The sequence below is a fragment of the Nicotiana attenuata genome, unplaced genomic scaffold, assembly GCF_001879085.1.
Source record: "Nicotiana attenuata strain UT unplaced genomic scaffold, NIATTr2, whole genome shotgun sequence".
In the NCBI taxonomy this organism is placed as follows: domain Eukaryota; kingdom Viridiplantae; phylum Streptophyta; class Magnoliopsida; order Solanales; family Solanaceae; genus Nicotiana; species Nicotiana attenuata.
The window spans coordinates 427,792-449,926 of NW_017670514.1; positions in this window are offsets into that span (position 1 = coordinate 427,792).

The following is a 22,135-nucleotide window of genomic DNA, read 5'->3' on the forward strand; positions in this document are numbered from 1 at the left end:
CCCTCTGAGTGGTAGGAAGAAACTCCTCCAAAAATAGCTGAGAAAATTGATCCCAAGTCCAAGCTAGTGACCCAACTGGTCTAGCCAAACAATAATCTCTCCACCAAGTCTTGGCGGATCCAGATAAGAAAAAAGTAGCAAAGTCAACCCCATTGGTCCACTATCCCCATGTTCCTAGGAACCTCATGACAACTGTCTAAATAATCCTGGGGATCCTCAGAAGATGCACTACTGAAAGTGGTAGTGAAGAGCTTGGTGAAACTGTCCAATCTCCACAAGGCATCAGCAAACATAGCTGCTCCATCATCGGTCTGTGCTGCTGCTCGGCTGAAGAAGCGATACGTGACCTTGCCATCCGCGAAAGAACAAGAGTAGAGGGTTCAGTTTAGCATTGAGAGAACAAAATCGCACGATATGAGTACAGATATGAAGTTTTTCCTAACTCTGTAGCCTCTGGGGGATAAATACAGACGTCTCTGTACCGATCCCTCAGACTATTCTAAGTTTGTCCCTGAATTTTGAGACCTAAGTAACCTAGAGCTCTGATACCAACTTGTCACGACCCGGATTTCCCACCATCGGGGGTCGTGATGGTGCCTACTAATGGAAGCTAGGCAAGCCAATTATTCCAATTACTTAACCTTTTTCTTATATTTTAAATCCTTCGACAATGGTGAACAACATCATATAAACAGCGGAATTAAATAAGCGGAAGAAAAGAAATGTAACGATCTAAATATTACCAACACAATTCCATAACTAAAAGCTACCCAGATCTGGTGTCACAATTTCATAGACTGTCCAAGACTACTACAAATAAAGGTCTGAAAAATAAATACAAACTGTTTCAGAAATACATAGAAGAAACAATAGAGAAAGATAGAAGGAGATGCCAAGGCCTGCGGACGCCTGCAGGACTACCTCGGGTCACCTGAATGGATTGAAGATAGCACCCTCATTGCGGTCCAAACGCTCCGGTATCAGTATTTGCACACAGTGCAGAGTGTAGTATCAGCACAACCGACCCCATGTGTTGGTAAGTGCCTAGCCTAACCTCGGCGAAGTAGTGATGAGGCTAGGACCAGACTACCAAATAAACTTATGCAGTTAAATCATCTACAGTGGAAATAAAAGCAGATATTCACAGTTAAGATGGAGAGGGGGAGACATGCTACGGGGAGTATCGGATAACAACAAAATACGAAAGAGGAATGTAAAGAACCCATAGTTTAGTTGCCAACAAAAATTAGGAAAACAAACACAGTATTCACTTTCATTTCTTTCTCGTTGCAGGCTTGCAACCCGCTCCCATTTCATGTATCTCGTTGCAGGCGTGCAACCCGCTCCCATTTCATATATTACCATTGCAGGCGTGCAACCCACTCCCATTTCATATATTACTGTTGCAGGCGTGCAACCCACTCCCATTTCATATATTACCGTTGCAGGCGTGAAACCCGCTCCCATTTCATATATTACCGTTGCAGGCATGCAACCCGCTCCCATTTCATATAGGCGTGCAACTCGATCCCATTTCATATATTATCGTTGCAGGCGTGCAACCCGCTCCCATTTCATATATTACCTTTGTAGGCGTGCAACCCGCTCCCATTTCATATATTATCATTGCAGGCGTGCAACCCGCTCCCATTTCATATATCAACACCAATCATAGAAGAATCCCGGCAAGGGAACAATAATATAGCAACAACATCCCGGCAAGGGAACAATAATATAACAACAACATCCCGGCAAGGGAATAATAATATAACAACAATATCCCGGCAAGGGAACCATAATATAACAACAACATCCCGACAAGGGAACAATAATACAAATCATCATATTAAGCATGAATAAACCACAACGGAGTCACAACAATAACAATACTAGACTCATGGGCATGCTTGACACCGACGTACAGATACTCGTCACCATGCCTATACGTCGTACTCCACAATTAACACATAGCAAATAAGACACAACTCCTAATCCCTCAAGCTAAGGTTAGACCAAACACTTACCTCGTTGCCACGAACACAATTCAAGCCTCAACTACCGCTTTACCTCTTGACTCCACCGCCAATTCGCTCGTATCTAGCCACAAGTTACTTAACTATATCAATAAATGCTAAATGAATCAATTCTAATGCACGAAAATAGATTTTCTAAAGTTTTTCCCAAAAAAGTCAAAAATCAACCCCGGCCCCACATGGTCAAAACCCGAGGTTTGAACCAAAACCCGATTACCCATTCACCCACGAACTCAAATATATAATTTATTTTGAATCGGACCTCAAATCGAGGTCCAAATCCCCAAAATTTGAAAAACCTAAGTTCTACCCAAAACACCCAATTTTCCCCATCAAAACCTTTGATTTTGAGTTGAAATCATGAGGAAAGATGTTAAAGATTAATAAAAACGAGTTAGAAATGACTTCCAATCGATTTGGAAGAGTACTTGTCTTTGAAAAATCGCCCAAAGGTGTTTAGGTTTGGAAAGGGTTTGAAAAATGAAAGATTTTCGGCTAAGTTATGAATTTGCAGGTCGCAGATGTCGCAATTGCGACCAGGTTTCGCAATTGCGAACCCTTCAGAAGACTACAATCTTCGCATTTGCGAAGATTTTTATCGAATTTGCGACCACCCCATATTTCTGAGGGGTCCCCATTTGCGATGCAGACGTCGCTTTTGCGACTAGGGCCCTCCGCACTTGCGACCAAATGATCGCATTTACGATCAGGCCTACCCAAGCCTTCTTTCGCATTTGCGAGCCAGGCTTTGCAATGCGAAGCCTGCAGACCTGCAACATACCAGCAATTTCCTATGTCCAAATTTCACTCTGTGGCCTATCCAAACTCACTCGAGCCCTCGGGGCTCCAAACCAAACATGCACACCAACCTAAAAACATCATACGGACTTACTCATGCAAACAAATCATCAAAATAACATCAATTACTATGAATTCAGCATCAAAATCAAAGAAAAATCTCATGAACTCTTAAGTTCAAATTTTAACAATCGAAGGTCCGAGTCACGTCATTTCAAATCCGTTCTTACCAAATTTTACAGGCTCAATCTAAACACCATATAAGACCTGTACAGATACGGGCCCGATACCATCAATTTCAAATACATTCAAATTTCCAAAAACTCTTAAAATTTCAGTTAAACAATTTTCTTCAAAAATTCATTTCTCGGGCTTGGGACCTCGGAATTCAATTTCGGGCATACGCCCAAGTCCCATATTTTCCTACGGACCCTCCGGGACCTTCAAATCACGTGTCCGGGCCCGTTTACCCAAAATGTTGACCAAAGTCAACCTAAATTCATTTTAAAAGCAAAACTCATCATTTTTCACAGATTTTCACATAATGGCTTTTCGAATACACGCCCGGACTGCGCACGCAAATCGAGGTGAGACATAAAGGAGGTTTTAAGGCCTCGGAACATAGAATTTATTTCCAAAACAAGTGATGACCTTTTGGGTCATCACAGACAAAGAGCATTGGCAAAGCACAACATGAGTTTCTATTGAGTTAGCTTCGTGTTGAGAATATCTTCAAAGTATCAGCTTGAGGGGGAGTGTTGAGAGTATAGTAAGCTGATGTGGCATTAGTTAGTTAGAAAGGTAGTTAGGTGTGTAGTTAGCAAGGTGGTTAGTGATAATAGGCTATATAGACGCTATTTACACTCTAAATGTACAATACTTTATTGTTGTTTTAAAGGCTAAATGATACCCAAGTACTCTAATTGGTGTTCTTTTGCTTCGCAGGGACTAATCCAAGTTAGGAAGAGACTATGGAGTGTTTTGGAGTCAAGAATGTGGATAAAAGGTCAATCAAGAAAAACCCAATCGAAAATAAGCAAGAAAGAGGCAAAGGAGGACTGGGCCAGGTGCCACCGCGACCGCGGTCGACCGCGGCTGGACCGCAGCAGGCCAAGCAAGTGAGGCAGAATAGTTGTGTTTCACCGCGGCCGCGCCGCATTCTGCCACGGTTACAGTCGACTGTGTAACTGCCTAAAAATTTTGGGACTAAAGTGGAAATCGGGGGAAACTTATCCTAACCCTTTATAAACTCAACAAACTCGCCCAAGCAAAGGTTAAGCTTGTTTTGAGACTGAATTGGAGGCAAGAACAAGTGTGACAAGAGCAACAACCATTAGAGTTTTTCAATCTTCTCTTTGTTATTTCAATTGCACATTAAGAATACTTTTGTAGTTTCATCTTGCTTTGTTATGAGTAGCTAAATACTTTGTCTAGGGTTTTGATGGAACCTATTGAAGGATGAACTTCGTGTTATGTTAATATAGTTTGCCCGGTTCATTCTCTATTTGTTCAACTACGTTCTTGGTGTAGTTAATTGATAGGATCCTCAATTAGCTGTGCCTATTTAGTATGTATTACTTGGGAGAGAGTATATATTTAGGTAATTATTGAACAACACCACTCCCAAAGTATATGAGGGATCAATAACTGAGGGTTTAAAGGCGGAATTAGGGATAACGAAGCATTGGGTGCAATCTAAAGTGAGCTATAGTAAAAGCTAGCTAGCGTAACTCGGGAGAGTGCGTCTAGTAAATTGTCGTGATTACTCGAGAGAGATTTACAGCAATTAGAGTGCTCATGATCGATATAGACGGTTAGGCAAATCTATATGAAACATAACAGGAAGGGATTCCATCAATAGGGGAAATCATAACCTTAGATCCTTCTCTTATTTGTTTACAACTCAATCATAGTTAGTTGTTAGTTTACTTGCTTATATTCAGTTATAGTTAGTTAAACCATCACCAATTATTTAAATATCTGGGAAGTTGATTACAAAGAATTTAGTGAGTCTAACAAAAGTAATTGGTAGGTTAATTCTCTGAGGATTCGACTCTAGGCTAAATACTCAGGTTATATTTGCAGCGATGGCTTGTCCTTTTTATAAAGCATAGTTGGGCGTGATCAAATTTTGGCGCGGTGTTATCAATTACAATTGAAAGAAATACAAAAATTCTCAGTGTAGTCAATTTTCTTTACGTCCAATCTATACATTGAAATTTTAACATGTGTTGACTTGGTTATACAGGTGCATTCCTAGAAACTCATCGAGAAGTGGTGAAGTATTTGAAGCATTATCAAATCCCGAGAAAGTTTTCAAGGCCTTGAACCGAGCCAATTGGAAAAACAAACAACAACAAACAATTGAACAATTCGAACTGGACATGGGGGACAACGTGATAGACCCAGCTGCGCCAGTAGTGCTAGTGGCACCTCTCTAGGCTGCTATATATGACTGGGCACAACCCACAGTAGAGTTTGGCCACAGCAATTTTAGTCCCGCAGATACAGGCTGAATCGTTTCAAATCACGAACATCATGCTGCACTTGTTGCAAAACAAGGGACTATTTTCGGGGTCACAAATCAAAGATCCTCAACAACACTTGAAGAATTTCATGTCAATCTGCAAAAATCAAAGGCAGCCTAACGTAACTAAGGAAGCAATAAAGCTGTTGTTGTTTCCATTCTCAGTGACAGGAGCTGCCCAGACTTGGCTAAACTCACTCCCCGTTAACTCCATAACGACTTGGGAGGAGTTAGTCAAACAATTTGTGAACAAGTTTCATCCACCCAACAAGACTGCTCAACAAATTGATGAAATTTTGAATTTGAAACAGAAATCAATGGAGACACTGCGAGAAATATGGGAAAGATTCAAAGAGATGTTGGTTATAGTCCGCACCACGGTATTCTAGATCAGATGTTGGGGCAGAGGTTTTACATGGGGTTGGCAGATAGCGTGAAGGGTAATGTTGATGCTTCAGCTGGTGGAGCATTTTTTGAGCAAAACATGGAGAGAAAGCCAGAGTCTGCTTGACAAGATGGCATAGAATTCGGGGTGGACAACCAGGAATGCACCTATCACTCCAATAGTTCACTCAGTGCCCCTCGATCCATCCAACACTCTTGCTGAAAACATGGCCACATTAATGACACATGAGTCTACTCCCCAAAAAGGTGGAAGAGTTAGGGCAGAAGCAGCAGGTACACATTGTTGACACTACCAATGGGGGCTTATGCACATCCTGCATTAACCAGCCAATTGGTAACCAAGGGAATGCAGAAAGTGTTCATCATCACTCCACTGAAGATATGAATTATATATCGAATTATGGGGGCCAGAGACAAGGTGGTCAGAATTGGGGCCAACAAAATCAACCATACAGGCCAGTCCCGCCACAGCTCAACAATGGAAACATGGGAGGTATGAGACCTCACAATAATATGGCACCTTACCCAAGGCCACAGGGATATAATAATCAAAATCTGCAGCAGGGTTATCATCCTCCTCAGCAGCAGCATGGTGGAAGACAGGAAGATGGGTTAGCTAGACTCGGGGCAATGATACAGCAGGTTATTGGGTCAAATGCAAAAATGAGTGAAAGAGTAGATGCACATGAGTCACCTATTAAGAATATTGAAGTGCAGATGGGCCAGATTTCGATGTCTTTGAATAATCTTCCTCTTGGGACATTGCCTGCAGACACGCAGGAAAATCCAAAAGATCAAGTTTTGAAGCAGCTGATGGCAGTAGGTCTACGTAATGGCAGAGACTTAGACTTAAAGCAAGGGAGGGCCCGAGAAAGCAGGCAATTTGAGACACTTATACCAGTGCCCATTGAGCTTGATGAGTCAACGAAACTGACAGAGGTGACAAAACAACCTGCCCAGGAAGAACATAACATACAGATTGAGGCTGAGAAAGAAGCTGAAACAGCCTAGGAACCGGTAGTTGAGGTGGTAGCTAACAAAGAGCAATCCCAAATCATTGGGAAGAAGAGACCTCCAGCACCATTCCCACAGAGGTTAGCCAAGTACCAGAAATAAGAGCAATATAAGAAATTCTTGGAGATGCTGAAACACATCCAGGTAAATATTCCTTTAATTGATGCGTTGAAGGAGATGCCTGGTTATGCAAAAATGATGAAGGACTTGATGTCCCAAAAATTCGATTTCCATGACTTGGCCACAGTGACTCTTACTCAGACCTGCAGTGCTGTGGTGACTAGACTAGTTGCTGATAAGCTGTCTGACCCAGGGAGTTTCATAATTCCCTGTAAAATTGGTAACTTTGCTTTTGCCAAGGAACTTTGTGATTTGGGGGCTAGCATAAATCTTATGCCCCTAGCAATTTATAAGAGGTTGGGGATTGGAAGAGCTAGACCCACATCTATGTTGTTGCAGCTAGCTGAAAGGACCGTGAAAAGACCTTCTGGTATATTGGATGTCATGCTGATTCAGGTAGGGAAATTTGTGTTCCCTGCAGATTTTGTGATTTTAGATTGCAAGGTGGATGAAGAAATTCCCATAATTTTGGGAAGGCCGTTCTTGGCCACAGGGAGAGCAGTCATTGATTATGAAACTGGGGAGCTCAATATGAGATTGAACGATGAGGAGATAACATTCAATGTGCAGAAATCTATGAGGCGACCGAGTGAATTCGCCAATTGCTCTCTTATTGATGCAATGGATGTAATCGTAGAAGCTGATGATGAAACGTTAACGATTGAGGACCTTCTTACTGCATGTCTGGTAAATTTGGATGAGGTGAATGGGGAAGAATTGGCAGAATGGATGTTGGCTTTAGAGGGCAGAGGGTTTTTGGATAGAACTCTTGAATTCGAGCCCCTGCACTTAGAAAACAGAGAAACTCCTCCAGCCAAGCCATCCATAGAAGAACCACCAAAGCTGGAATTGAAGCCACTGCCCGCCCATCTCAGGTATGAGTTCCTAGGACCTAACTCTACATTACCTATTATTATTATCTCATCTAGTTTGTTAGATGTGTAGGCACAATAACTTTTGCAGGTACTCAAGGAATGCAAGAATGCCATTGGGTGGACCATGGTAGACATTAAGGGAATCAGCCCGGCATACTGTATGCATAAAATTCTTCTTCCATGCATAAAATTCTTCAGGAAGAAGGACACAAACCTTCGAGGGAGCACCAAAGAAGGCTTAATCCCAACATGAAGGAAGTGGTGAAGAAAGAAGTGATTAAGTGGTTGGATGCGGGAATCATTTTCCCAATTTCTGACAGCAACTGGGTTAGTCCAGTGTAATGTGTTCCTAAGAAGGGTGGCATGACGGTGATCAAAAATGATAACAATGAGCTGATCTCTACAAGAACCGTCACAGGCTGGAGAATTTGCATGGACTATAGAAAGTTAAATCTGGCCACCCGGAAAGACCACTTCCCACTTCCCTTCATTGATCAGATGCTTGACAGATTGGCAGGGAGAGCATTTTTGATGACAGATTGGCAGGGAGAGCATTTTTGATTGCCATATTCACTGACATGGTCGAAAACATAATGGAGGTGTTCATGATGATTTCTCAGTGGTGGGAAACTCATTCGACGAGTGCCTTATAAATCTGACCCGAGTGTTGATACGATGTATTGAGACCAACCTGGTTCTTAATTGGGAAAAGTGCCATTTCATGGTACAAGAGGTCATAGTCTTGGGACACCAGGTATCAAGCAAGGGAATCGAGGTGGATCGTGCCAAAGTTGACGTGATAGCAAAGCTGCCACCCCCCATTTCAGTCAAGGCAATCAGGAGCTTCCTCGGGTATGCCGGTTTTTACCAGAGATTCATAAGAGACTTCTCAAAAATTGCCAACCCTCTCTGTAAGTTGTTAGAAAAAGATCACCCTTTCTTGTTTTCTGATGATTGCAGGGTAGAATTCGAGGAGTTGAAAAAGAGGCTAGTCACAGCACCCATCATTGTTGCCCCCGACTGGGAGCAACCATTCGAACTCATGTGTGACGCTAGTGACTGCGCAGTGGGGGCAGTGTTGGGATAGCGGAAAAACAAGCTAATGCACCCAATCTACTATGCCAGTAGAATGCTGAGTGGAGCCCATCTGAACCACACTATGACTGAAAAGGAGATGCTAGCTGTGGTGTTTGCATTCGACAAGTTTAGATCATACCTGATTGGCTCTAAGGTAATTGTATATACTGATCATGCAGCTCTCAGGTACTTTATTGAGAAGAAGGAGTCCAAACCGCGCCTGATTCGTTGGGTGCTATTACAGCAAGCATTCGACCTTGAAATCAGTGACCGTAAGGGCACAGAAAACCAAGTCGCTGATCATCTATCACGACTTGAGGGAGCTGAATACTCAGTTAAGGTTGAGGATATTCTGGAAACCAAGTGCCATGGTATTCAAACTTTGCAAATTACCTGGCAAGCGGTATAGTTCCCTATGACCTTTCGTCTGTGCAAAAGAAAAAGTTTTATCGTGACTGCCGCATGTATTATTGGGATGAACCTTATCTGTTTCGAATATATGTTGACAATATGATCTGGAGGTGTGTCCCCGAGATAGAATAATCTTCTATTTTGCAGGCATGTCACGCATTGGCATATGGAGGACATTTTGGAGGAGTTAGGACGGCCGCGAAAATGCTAGAGGCCGGGTTCTACTGGCCAACAGTGTTTAAGGATGCACATCAATGGGTGAAGGGATGTAATGAGTGTCAGCGAACCGGGAACATTTCCCGTTCCCATGAGATGCCCATGAACCCAATTCAAGAGGTTGGAGTGTTCGATGTCTGGGGGATTAACTTCATGGGCCCCTTCGTCAGCTCCTTTGGCAATAAGTACATACTTGTTGCTGTTGATTACGTGTCCAAATGGGTGGAAGCTGCAGCACTTCCCACCAATGATGCAAGAGTGGTGGTGGGATTTTTGAAGAAGAATATATTCACCCGTTGTGGGACCCCAAGAGCTGTTATCAGTGATGGAGGCACTCACTTCTGTTGATGCCCCATTTTTCTCGCGAAATCGGGTTTATGACATTTGGGAGGACAACTCGTTCCTTTTTGGGAATTGGGTTTAAGAGAAGTGAAGAGTCACCACCTAATGATTAAAGTGAATTAGGACACTAAGAAGGGTTTTTATTTGGATAACCAGAGATTGGGTAAGGGCTTGAAATTATTCCAAGGGGAAGGTGTTAGGCACCCCTCAGAATCCACTAGTATGGTTCCCGGCCAAGCTATTGTTGTCACTTTAGGGTACAAATAACATATAGACAAATAAGGCTTCAAATAAGAGGGGATTTTCACATAAAGGTTGCAAATAGATAGAGTGAAAAAGAAACGAAAGAAAAGCTGAATTTTGAGAGAAAAAAATAGTTTGAAAAAAAACAATGAAATAAACAAGTAAAAGAGAGGGGGGGGGGGTCCTAGGTTTATAAATAATATGGATCACTCCACACAACACCCGGTAACCACTTATACACGTGGTGTTATCGCGTGGTCATCATATCCATATCTACCCTTTTCCACCCCGTTAAGGTATTAAAAATAGAATGGTCTCGTTTCACTTATTGCATGCTATTACCCGCCCCAATCCTATCAGTCCCGGAGGCATTTGGGACTACTAATCCTAAAGGGAAAGGGTATGAGGTTTTATAGTTTTAAAAGGACAAAATTCTAGGGCGACAATCAAAACACATAAATAAATACGGGAAAGGCATTCAAACACATAAGGCTCAAACAGACCTCCTTAGATCAGAGAAAGCATATAGTTTAGCATGTCTTACACGTACTGATTAGGGTCTGATTAAACTTAAAAGTTAAAGCAGGCTGATTTATCACATATTTTCAGATAAAAAGTCTGAGTTAGACCTGCCCGCTGGTTGTAATTGATAAAGACTGTTGTAGTTTATAAGTGCTACCCTAAGGCTTGCCTAAGTGATAGACGAAAACCTATAGGCATGATGTCTACAGATTTCAGAAATAAGAAAATGAACTAATTACATGCTGATTTAAAGGGAAGTTGCTCGTTAAAAACGAATTTTAGAAAACACGAGTTCTGTTGTTGGTAACGCATTATTACTACTAATTTTAGACTCATAAGCGAGTGAGGCTATTCAGATTTGAATTAGAATCCCTATAGGCATGCTTTCTATGTGTTTGCCGACTTAGAACATTGTTATAGACATAGAAGAGTGCAGAAATCCTATAACATGATATCTAGGTGTTGCATTGTTTTACTTAAGGCCTATAAACACGTTTGCCTAGTGAAAAGAGGGTATGCAAGAATCAGAAAAGACCGATAGGCATATTCTCTACGTGCGTGTGCAGAAGCTATAGACATAATATCTACATGAAAGTGCAGAATCCCTATAGTCATGGTATCTAAATGAGAATGCAGAGTTTCTTATAGACATGATAGCTAAATGAGATGCAGAAATCTTATAGGCATGATAACTATATGAAAGTGCAGAAATCTTATAGGCATGGTAACTATATGAAAAACACTGAAATTAAAGATTCCTATAGGCAAGTTATCTACCCTTTTCATCCATAGTCACCCCTCCCTTTTTACTAAACATCCCCGAAAATTTATTACAAATTTATTACAGCCCAGAATGGAATAAGAAAAGCAAAATTACATCAGAAATTAAAATTACAACAAAGGGGAGCCTAATACAGGCTCCTTGTCTGAAACATGAGATGAACCAACTCCAAAGATCCGATTTCAAAAGCCTTTCTCTCATTTGGGGTGTGTTATAGTTCCCTAAGAGCCTCATGTGGACTCCGGGCAGTGCTCACACCCAAATACATTACAGGATTAAGACATAGTGCAGTGTGGAAGGGCCAGCCCCCAGGTGTCCAAGTTCAGAGGGAACTCAAGGTCCCAAAGCAAGGCTCACAAGAGAGGGGCAGAACTTAGAAACTAGGAGAGAGTGTAAGTGCAGAAGGGGAAATCTGAAAGGGGAGAGGAAAGGGAATAGCTTAAAATCAGTGCACATAGGGGAATAGGGAAGTGGGGAATTTGCAAGTACACAAGGAGAGCAGGCTGATGGGCATACCTAGCAATGGGATGTGCTGGCATACCCTCCAGCCTGTTTTAGAGGTTAGGACCTCATTGATTCAGAACCCAGTTCATGGACAACAACTGCTGTTGCCATTCCCTAAGTCACTACTCACAAACACATAGGGGTAATGGGATAGGGAGCAAAGATTCACAGTAGAAACAGGCAATAGAACGTAGGCATGCTAAATTAAATATTGAACTCTACATAGATAGTAAAGTAAACATGGATATAAAGGCTGTAAGTAAACACATTGGGGTGATGCTGAAAACTAAAATTAGGACATACCTGTTTCGGGGAAACAAGTAAGAAGAGTAGTAGTCTTGTAAAAGCCAAAGTGCAAATAGGAAGACAGAATACTATGAGTGTGAGTTCAAGAGAGATTGTGAAATTGTGAGGTCTGAAATGTGTTAATCATGTGTAAAAATAGGGGTCGTGTATTTATAGTGTGGAAGTCATGAGGAAATAAGGTAAGAAAATAATTGAAGACTGATTGTAAATCAATCACATAAGACTCCCTTTAATTAAAGGATTCAAATTCAAACGGGTATAAAACAATTAAGGAAAGAAATTAATCAAGCACTTGTGTAAAGCATGCAATTGAGGGTAAATACATAAAGGTTATTTAAGGACAAGGTCTCTGAAATACACAGTTGTGCAATTTAAGGAAGGAAAATCAATTAACAGCCAAGAAATCACAAGGTCTGAGATTAGGTATGAATGAACCAAGTCAGAAAGATGGAAAAAGTTTTCACTTAAGGAAAATCAGTAAACAATCAATTAGACCTATTAGAAAGGAATTCTGAGTCAATCACTAGCTTGAAAGCCTCTTTGAAGAAAGATTTATCACACATATAAAGCATACATACACGTTTAAACATGAAAGAACTGTCATGCCAATCAGTAGAAGAGTCTAGTGTAGAAAAATTTAAATGTTCGGAGTTGTATGTAAGCAAAGAAGTTCAGACTTAGTTCAGAAACTCAAAAGTTAGCCTGAGAGAGTCAAGGGTTCTAAAATAGAACCCTAGTTCGATCACATGACCAAACCTCGGCAGAACCCCCAAATTCTAGGGTTTCCACCTTGAATCGAATACAGAGATGAGGAAGCAAGTAGTCGAAACATGCTCAGGGGTTTCTTTCAGAAACTCATGAGAACACATGCAAACACAGTAGAAAGAGTAGAAGAAACATGCTTAAGAAAGTTTTTTTTTCTTCTCAGAAAAAACCTAAACAAGGATCAGTAGAAGGAAAATATCAAAGAACACAGTAGAAAGGTATAGTATAGCAGGACATAGTAGAAGAAATACCAGAACATAGTAGAAAGCCCATGAGAACATAATATGGAAAACATGGTAGAAGAAACAAAAGCGTGGAGCATATAGAACACAGTAAAGAACATTCAAGAACGGAGTATAAAACTCAGTAAAAGACCATACAAGAGCATGGTAAAAGAAAAAGCACAAGAACACAGTAGCAAGCATGCGAGAACATGATGTAGGAAACATAGTGAGAGCAGGGTATAGAGACACAATAAGAAAACAAAATATTAAAAAGCACAGAAGAACATGTGTGGCAGAAAGGAAACATATGAACACAGTAGAGACAAATACACACAAAGAAAGGGAAAAGAAAAGTCGAAGAAACATTTTAAGCATTTCAGAAAACCCTAAATCGAAAAAGAATTGCTTTTGAAAGTAATTTTTGAAAAAAGTTGGGGAAACCGTTTGAATACTCAAATAGAGCATGGATACACAGCAGATCTAAGAAAAATCGGAGAAAACCTCGAATAGTTAGGGTTTCAAAAGAACCCTAAAATGAGAAAGGCTTTGAAAAGGTCTGATCTGAGTCGGAGAAGATCAGAATCAGGCTCAGAAGACCAGGATACGCCGGAGCAAAGTCGGAGATAGCCGTAGAACCTTGGATCAGTGGAGATCTGAACGAACACATTCGAGGTCAGACCTCGAACCTTCGAGTACCAAGGTATAAGAGCAAAGGGAGATGAGTTTAAGCCTCCCATGGCCTGAGAAGCCATGGATTCCGGTGGTTTCGAGGTTGGAGACGGTAGGAGACGATTAGGGTTTTGAGAACATTCGAGAGCGTTTGGGAGAGTGGGGTGTTTAGAGGCGGCTGATAGATGAGGAATGAGGGGATTAGGGTAGTCGTTTGGATTAAAAAAGGCAAGAATGAATAGGAGCCGTTGATCTCAGAGATCAACGGCCAGGATAAGAGGGGATCTGGGTCGGGTAGGTTTTAGTTGTGTTAGGGCCGGGTTATATCAAAATTGGGTTAGCCCGTTTAAGATTGAAATTGGGTTTTAGTTGGGGTTTTATTTGGGCTATAATTGAAATGAAACCGGGCTAACTTTAAAATAGCCACTTTTTCCCTTTTTATTTTATAAAAAATAGTAAGATAATTTCTAGAAACAAATTAAAGGTACTAACTTGATTAATAATATATAAATATTAAAATAAAAATACTGGAACCAATTTCCTAATTATAAAATTCTATTAAATCTCAAAATAGGCTAAAATTGCAATTGTATGCAATTTAGCTTTAAAATTACTAAATAAATTTGTAAGAATGCACAAAAATTACCTTAGCTATATTTTGGTATAAATTTGAGAATAAAATAAGTTATTCACCAAAATAATAACTTGAGGAACAATTATTGGTTTTTGTACTGTCAAAATAGGACAATAAATTGATTAAAAAAATCCTTTAAAAATTAGGAAAAATAAATAAAACATTTCGGTATACTTATATATTCATATATATGCTATTTTGAAAGTATTTTGCATATATAGAATATACAAGAAAAAATTGGGTATCAACAGCTGCCCCTCTTTACCCGGGAAGGATGGAAGAGTTGTCGGGTAAAGATATGATGGCCAATTTTGACCGAGTGAAATGGTTTGAAGAGGTTGACCGTGCTCTGGTTCCTGAGCTGCCTACATATCCCTGGTCTTACAGGAATTAGGCCATATGTAGTTCAAGATCCATTGGCGGGATATGCCGATGGAGATCTTTCAAGAACGGACACGATATTTAGGTTGGGATGGATGGTTAAAGTCTGATAGGGCTGCGGGAACTGGAGCGTGATCGCTCCTGCTGAAACGGTCGTTGCTCGCCGGTTTCCCTGCAAACAAGCAATACAAGCATACATCGTGCGAAAAATTAAACGTGATGCAAATTCCCGTCGGACCATGAATGTTGTCTTCGGACGGTTAGGATGACGTCCTTAGACCACGATGTCCTGGGCCATGAAGCATATAATAAAGGATTCCCAGGCTATGAAATGATGCTCTCGGGCTATGAGAATGATGCCTCCGAACTATGATGCCTTTGAATAATGATATGCAAGAGATTAAAAGGGGTCTTCAAGCCATGGCATGGCGTTCTCGGGCTATGCGAATGCTTCCTCCGAACAATGACACCTTTGGACAAATTTGGCGATCTTTCAGCCCATGCAATGCGATAGGTGGTGATCTTTCAGCCCATGAAAGCGTAAATAAAGTGGCTATTTCAGCCGGTGCAAGACATAAATGAAGATGGCGATCCTTCAGCCGATGCAGGACATAAATAAAGGTGGTGATATTTCAGCCGATGCAAGACATAAATAAAGGTGGAGATATCTCAGCCATGCAGATGGTAAATAAAGGTGGCGATATCTCAACCATGTAGATGGTGGTAGAGCTTAACCTCGGAAGGCATAACGGTAGCCTTATGCGATGCAGAAAATGCAGATGGAGGTAGAGCTTAATCTCGGAAGGCAGAATGGTAGCCTTATGCAATGCAGAAATGGAGATGGAGACAGTGCTTAGTCTCGGAAGGCAGAATGGTAGCCTTATGCAATGCAGAAATGCAGATGGAGACAGTGCTTAGTCTCGGAAGGCAGAAGGGTAGCCTTATGCAATGTTGAAATGCAGATGGAGACAGTGCTTAGTCTCGGAAGGCAGAATGGTAGCCTTATACAATGCAGAAATAAAAGATGAATAGTAATAAAATTTCTTAGTTGATAACTGATAGCCGATTGCAATATCGTGGCTGCTGGGGGTATTGTATGCGGATAGCAACTGTGAATAGGTGTGACAGTTCTGAGAGTTGTATTCTTGAACAGTATGAATGTATAATATATGTTTTTGCGACTTGGATGCCTGCATCCAAAGCAAAATCGTGAGTTTTGTAAAGGGGAAAGGTTAGTTCGTGTTTCCGCTAACTTTGCTTGATCTGTTCGGCTCTGATCTGATGACACGGTATGTATCATGGGGGTAGCGTTGCTGAACAAAGCGATTTTTATAATAAATATGCATGAGTTTGTTAAAGATACGACATAAGTATATATATAAGAAATAGTTTTTAGATGACCGACGACTGTGACGTGGTTCAGGACATTGCAACCTCTCTCGTTACAGAATTTTGAGGGTCCTCCTCAAAATTCTGCCCCAGCTTAATGGGTTGATACTTCTGACGGCTACTTGTGATGATCGGCTGAACTTACTTCGGAATTTTGAGGGTCCTCCTCAAAATTCTGTCCCAGTTTCCAATTGCGGGGGGAATGAAAATTTTAGTGAATTGTGACCGAACCCATAAGGCTGCCTACGTATCCCCTCTTAAATGGGAATTAGGTCAGACGTAGTTCAAATTACATCATATAGGAAAACATAAGATCACACATAGTAGTGCTTGACTGCATCTGAGTTGATTGGTTTTGGCCAAACTTCTCCATCCATTTCTGCAAGTATAAGGGCTCCTCCTGTCAGAACCCGGTGAACCATCTATGGACCTTGCCAATTGGGAGAGAATTTCCCTTTGGCCTCATCTTGATGCGGGAAAATTTTCTTTAACACCAGCTGCCCTGGTCTGAACCGTCTTGGCTTGACCCTCTTGTTGAAAGCTCTGGACATTCTGTTCTGATAAAGATGACCGTGGCAAACTGTATTCATTCTCTTCCCATCTATAAGAGCCAGCTGCTCGTAGCGGCTTCTCACCCATTCTGCGTCTTCGAGTTCAGCTTCTTGTATGATCCTTAAGGAAGGAATTTCTACTTCGGCGGGAATGATGGCTTCCGTACCAAAAACCAGCATATAGGAAGTTCTCCCAGTTGATGTTCGGACTGTGGTGCGATACCCCAATAGAGCGAACGATAGCTTTTCGTGCCACTGCTTATGCTTCTCTACCATTTTTCTCAGTATCTTCTTAATGTTTTTGTTGGCGGCTTCCAAGGCTCCGTTCATCTGCGGTCTGTAGGCTGTAGAGTTCTTGTGCTTGATCTTGAAGGTTTCACACATGGCTTTCATCAAGTCACTATTGATGTTGGAGCCATTATCAGTAATGATTGACTCTGGGATACCGAATCGACAAACAATGCGGTCGCGGACGAAGTCCGTCACGACTTTCTTAGTCACTGCTCTGTATGATGCTGTTTCGACCCATTTGGTGAAATAGTCAATTGCCACTAAGATGAATCTGTGCCCATTGGAGGCGGCAGGCTCGATTGGTCCAATAACATCCATCCCCCAAGCGGCGAAAGGCCATGGTGAGCTTGTTGCATTAAGCTCATTTGGTGGCACCCTTATCAGATCTGCATGTATCTGGCAGCGGCGGCATTATCGGACGTACTGGATGCAGTCTGTCTCTATAGTCATCCAGAAGTAACCAACACAGAGTATCTTCTTGGCTAAGACAAAGCCGTTCATATGCGGACCACAGGTCCCGACATGAATTTCCTCCAGCAATTTAGATGCTTCCTTCGCGTCGACACACCTTAGCAAACCCAAATCTGGAGTCCTCCTATACAGGATTCCTCCGTTGTGAAAGAAATTATTGGACAATCTTCGAAGTGTGCGCTTTTGAGTGGTATTTGCAAGCTCTGGGTATTCTCCTTTTATGATGGTGACAGATGAACGCTGATTCTTGTTTCTTTGATGTTTTCTGCATCTCCTAGATTTACAATCTTAGTCTCGTCCTGGTTGGACTTAGGTCTGTTCTCAAAATTCTCAACTTCTTTAACAATCTCTTCCGGTATATCATCTTCCTCTGAATCTATATCTGCTTGTTGCGTTGTCTCGTTGCATGTCACAGTCATTGGTTCATCAAGATAAGTAATAGTAATTCTGTATAAGTAAAGTAATAAGAGAAAATAATAAGAGTAAGATTTATAAGAAAATTGAAATGCTTTGATAAATTCCATAAATGTTTCGAACATTGGAGCTCTTTGTTGCAAAAAATAAAAATGCGAAAGGAAAGTAAACTAATAAAATAGTGCATGATGTTTGTTCAGTCTTGCTACCCCGAGGCTCGCCGGGCTCTGGTGGTTCTGATAGTCCAGTTTTTGAGGCATGATCCTCTGCTTACAGCCTGTATGGAAGGGCCTTCCTCCCCCTCCTCCTAAAAAATGACACAGCAATCCATATCATCGTCTTCTAGGAACAAATTCCTCATTGCTGCCAGTGCTTCTTCTTCTTCTGACCCGTAGATAACTTCGGCCGGTTGGAAGGTCTGCTCCAAACGTGGTATTGGCTGCTCCAATGGATAGTAAGGACCGCGCCAGGGTGACGACCATTCGTTGAATTCTTTCCAGGTGTACTCATACCCCAATCCAAAGGTGGTGTCGTGTTTCTTGAGCTTGATGGGCTTAGCAATTCCTTGGAGATTCTTTCCAAGTCCTTTGCCAGGTTCATACCCGCTCCAGTTCAATATGCTTTCAATTTTGTTATCCCACCAGTTATCCTTATCAACGGCGTTGACTCGCTCGATGTGGTGGAAAGTTTCCCCGCCTATCCTTCTTCTTCCTCCGATTGCTGGGATAGTCTGGCGACTGTATATGGGATTGCTACCGTCGTCGTGAATGATCACCTCTTGGTGATTCCACTCAAACTTCACTACCTGATGTAGGGTTGATGCTACAGCCCCAGCGACATGAATCCATGGGCGTCCCAACAACAGATTGTAAGATGCCGGCACGTCTATCACTTGAAAATTAATATCAAACCAAGTAGGCCCCATTTGCAAACACAAGCTAATCTCCCCAATAGTAGACCTTTGAGAACCGTCAAAAGCTTTGACGTTGATGGCCCCGTCCTTGATTTCATGCAACCCTTTTCCCAATGTCTTGAGTATTACCAACGGACAAATGTTGAGACTGGACCCCCTATCGACCAAGATCCTGGTGATAAAATAATCTTCGTACTGCACAGTGATATGCAATGCCTTGTTGTGACTCCATCCTTCTGGCGGCAGCTCATCTTCATGAAAAGTGATCTTGTGACTTTCCAATACCTGGCCTACCATGTTGGCCATCTCCCCGCCGGTGATGTTTCTCGGCACATGTGCCTCGCTTAGCACTCTTAACAAGGCATTCTTGTGTGCATCGGAACTTTGTAACAAAGCAAGGATAGAAATTTGTGCCGGTGTTTTGTTCAGCTGATCAATGACTGAGTATTCTTTGGCTTGTATCTTTCTCCAGAGATCGTCGGGCCCAGTTTCAGTGATGGTTGGCCGACTAGAGGCCAGCTTGCCAGACTCAGCCAAATGCTCTGGGGTATAAACCCTGCCAGTTCTTGTCATACCCTGAGCCGCAACGGCTTCCCCAAACTTGACCTTCCTCTTTCTTATGGCCTCGGCTGTGTAGTCTCATGGTATAGCCTTCGTATGGAATGGTGTTATGGCTGACATTGCCACTGGAATTGGCGTGGCTATCTTTACTCCGAACGGAGCAGGATTCTCAGGTGGTAAGACCGCAACTTCAAAGGGTGTAGGTGTGTTTGCTGGTGACATAAACTTAACCTCAATCGGTGTTGGCGTCTTTGCAGAGGATGGTGCTTCACACTCGAGTGGCATGGACATGTTTACTTCGGCGTCCCAGAATGCTGAATCTGGACCATAATTGGATTAAGGGTGACTACTGGCTATTTTGGATCATCGCCTTCTGTGATTAAACCGATTGATCCCTTGGGGTCCCAGTCATCCTCTATCTCAATCATGTGAACGCCTCCACCCTTGTGGTCTGACAGGGGGTTATTGCGGACATTCAGAGTAGGCTCCTTTGCTACAGTGATCTTGTTGTCAATCAAAGTTTGAATCTTATCCTTCAGAGAGCGGCATTCATCAATGGTATGTCCCTTCATGCCGGAATGGTATGCGCGGGTTTTATTTGGATTGACCCACTGAGAAGGGTTTTCAGGTGTTATAGCAGGGATAGGGGTGACATAACCAGCAGCTTTGTTCCTTTCGTACAGCTGGTCGATCGGTTCAGCAATGGCGGTATACTGTTTGGGGGCGGTGATTGATAGTGGGATGGTTGGGTGTTGTAGGCTTGGTAAACATGTGTTGGTTGGGAGTATTTGGGTTAGGTGGGCCGATATGTAGGAGATGACTGATAAGCGGGTGGTGGAGTTTGGTAAATGGGTGAGGGTGCTTGGTAGTAGGCTGATATGTGATTGGAGGTATTGGGTATGTTTGGTACTTGATAGGGGATTTGGTCCTCTGTGCAACCATTACAGCACCTACTTCCCTTTTCTTGGGCGTGCCACCAGATTGTAAAGCCTTATTGGTGCAAGGCTTCGAAGTTCGTAACCATACCACTCTTGATGCCTTCCTCGATCCTTTCTCCTAGCTTGATGATATCAGAAAATATATGATTCTCAATCAGCATCAGCCTCTCATAATATTGTGGGTCCTGAGCCCGGCCGAATAACTTGTTCATTTGTTCTTCCTCTAAGGCCGGTCTGACCTTAGCAACTTCTGATCTCCAGCGAGTGGCATACTCGCAGAAGGTTTCTGTGGGTTTCTTTTTCATGTTTTGGATATAGAACACATCTGGAGTATTCTCCATGTTAAACCTGAATCTGTCCATAAAATCAAATGCCATGCTTACCCAGTTTGACCACTTCTTCGGATCTTGGCTAATGTACCAAGATAAGGCGTCTCCCTTCAAACTCCTCATGAAAAGTTTCATGCGGATTTTCTCATCTCTTCCTACTCCGACAAGCTTATCACATTATGTTCTCAAGTGAACCCTGGGATCCCCCGTGCCATCAAATATTTCGAACTTGGGAGGTTTGTACCCCTCGGGCAGTTCGACATCGGGCTGTATGCACAGATCTTCATAGTTTAGCCCCTCAATTCCCTTACCGCCTTCAACGCCTTGAATTCTGCTAGTCAACTTTTTAAGCTCTTCGGCCAAATTTCTGATGAGTGAGTCCTTATTATTGGACTCGGGTGTGCTTGAGATGGGATGGGTGGAGTGTGGCATAGTCTCCACGTAGATGGGGGTATTGTGTTGGGTGTAGCAGTGGTCATTTGTGGGGTTCAAAGGGTCCGGGATGAGCAGTGGAGTATTGTTGGAGGTGTGGCAAGTATTGCAGTGGTGGAGAGGAGCGGGATGGTTTTGTGGTTTTGGGATGTTTTGTGGAGGTGTGGGGTTCTGAGTGCTTAGAAAATTGACATCTGGATGCTGAGGGAGAATGACAAGCTTGCCCAGTTTCGAACGTGATCAAGTTCCTCCTGAAATTTCAACAGTTTCTGCTCGAGTTGGGACGCACTTTCCTCAGAAACCTGAGTACCCTGAGTGATCTCTACCCGCTCAACTGAGTTTTCTTTTCTGGTGTTGCTCAAATCTTCCATCTTTCCTTTGTTCCTGTTTTTGATAGGACTAGGATGATGATGGATGGAGGGCCCTTGGATCTTGTGGAATATTATGACGATGCCAGAGTGCACAACTAACCTTTGGGGAGGGGAAATAATAAACAAAAGTAAAAACAAATGCAATTTTTGCAGTAGGAGAAGGAATCAAATGCATAAACGGATTAAAACAATGAAGACACATAAGAAATGTAAAGTCACAGTGATAGCTTGAAATGGTAAAAGCCTAAAACAATATCCCCGGCGGAGTCGCCATGCTGTCGATGCCCCCTTTTTCCTCCGCGAAAATCGGGTTTATGACATTTGGGAGGACAACTCGTTCCCTTTTGGGAATTGGGTTTAAGAGCAGTTTAGAGTTGCCACCTAATGATTAAAGTGCATTAGGACACTAAGAAGGGTTTTTGTTTGGATAACTAGAGATTAGGTAAGGGCTTGAAATTATTCCAAGGGGAAGGTGTTAGGCACCCCTCAAAATCCACTAGCGTGGTTCCCAGCCAAGCTATTGTTGTGACTTTAGGGTACAAATAACATATAGACAAATAAGGCTTCACATAAGAGGGGATTTTCACATAAAGGTTGCAAATAGATGGAGTGAAAAAAGAACAAAAAG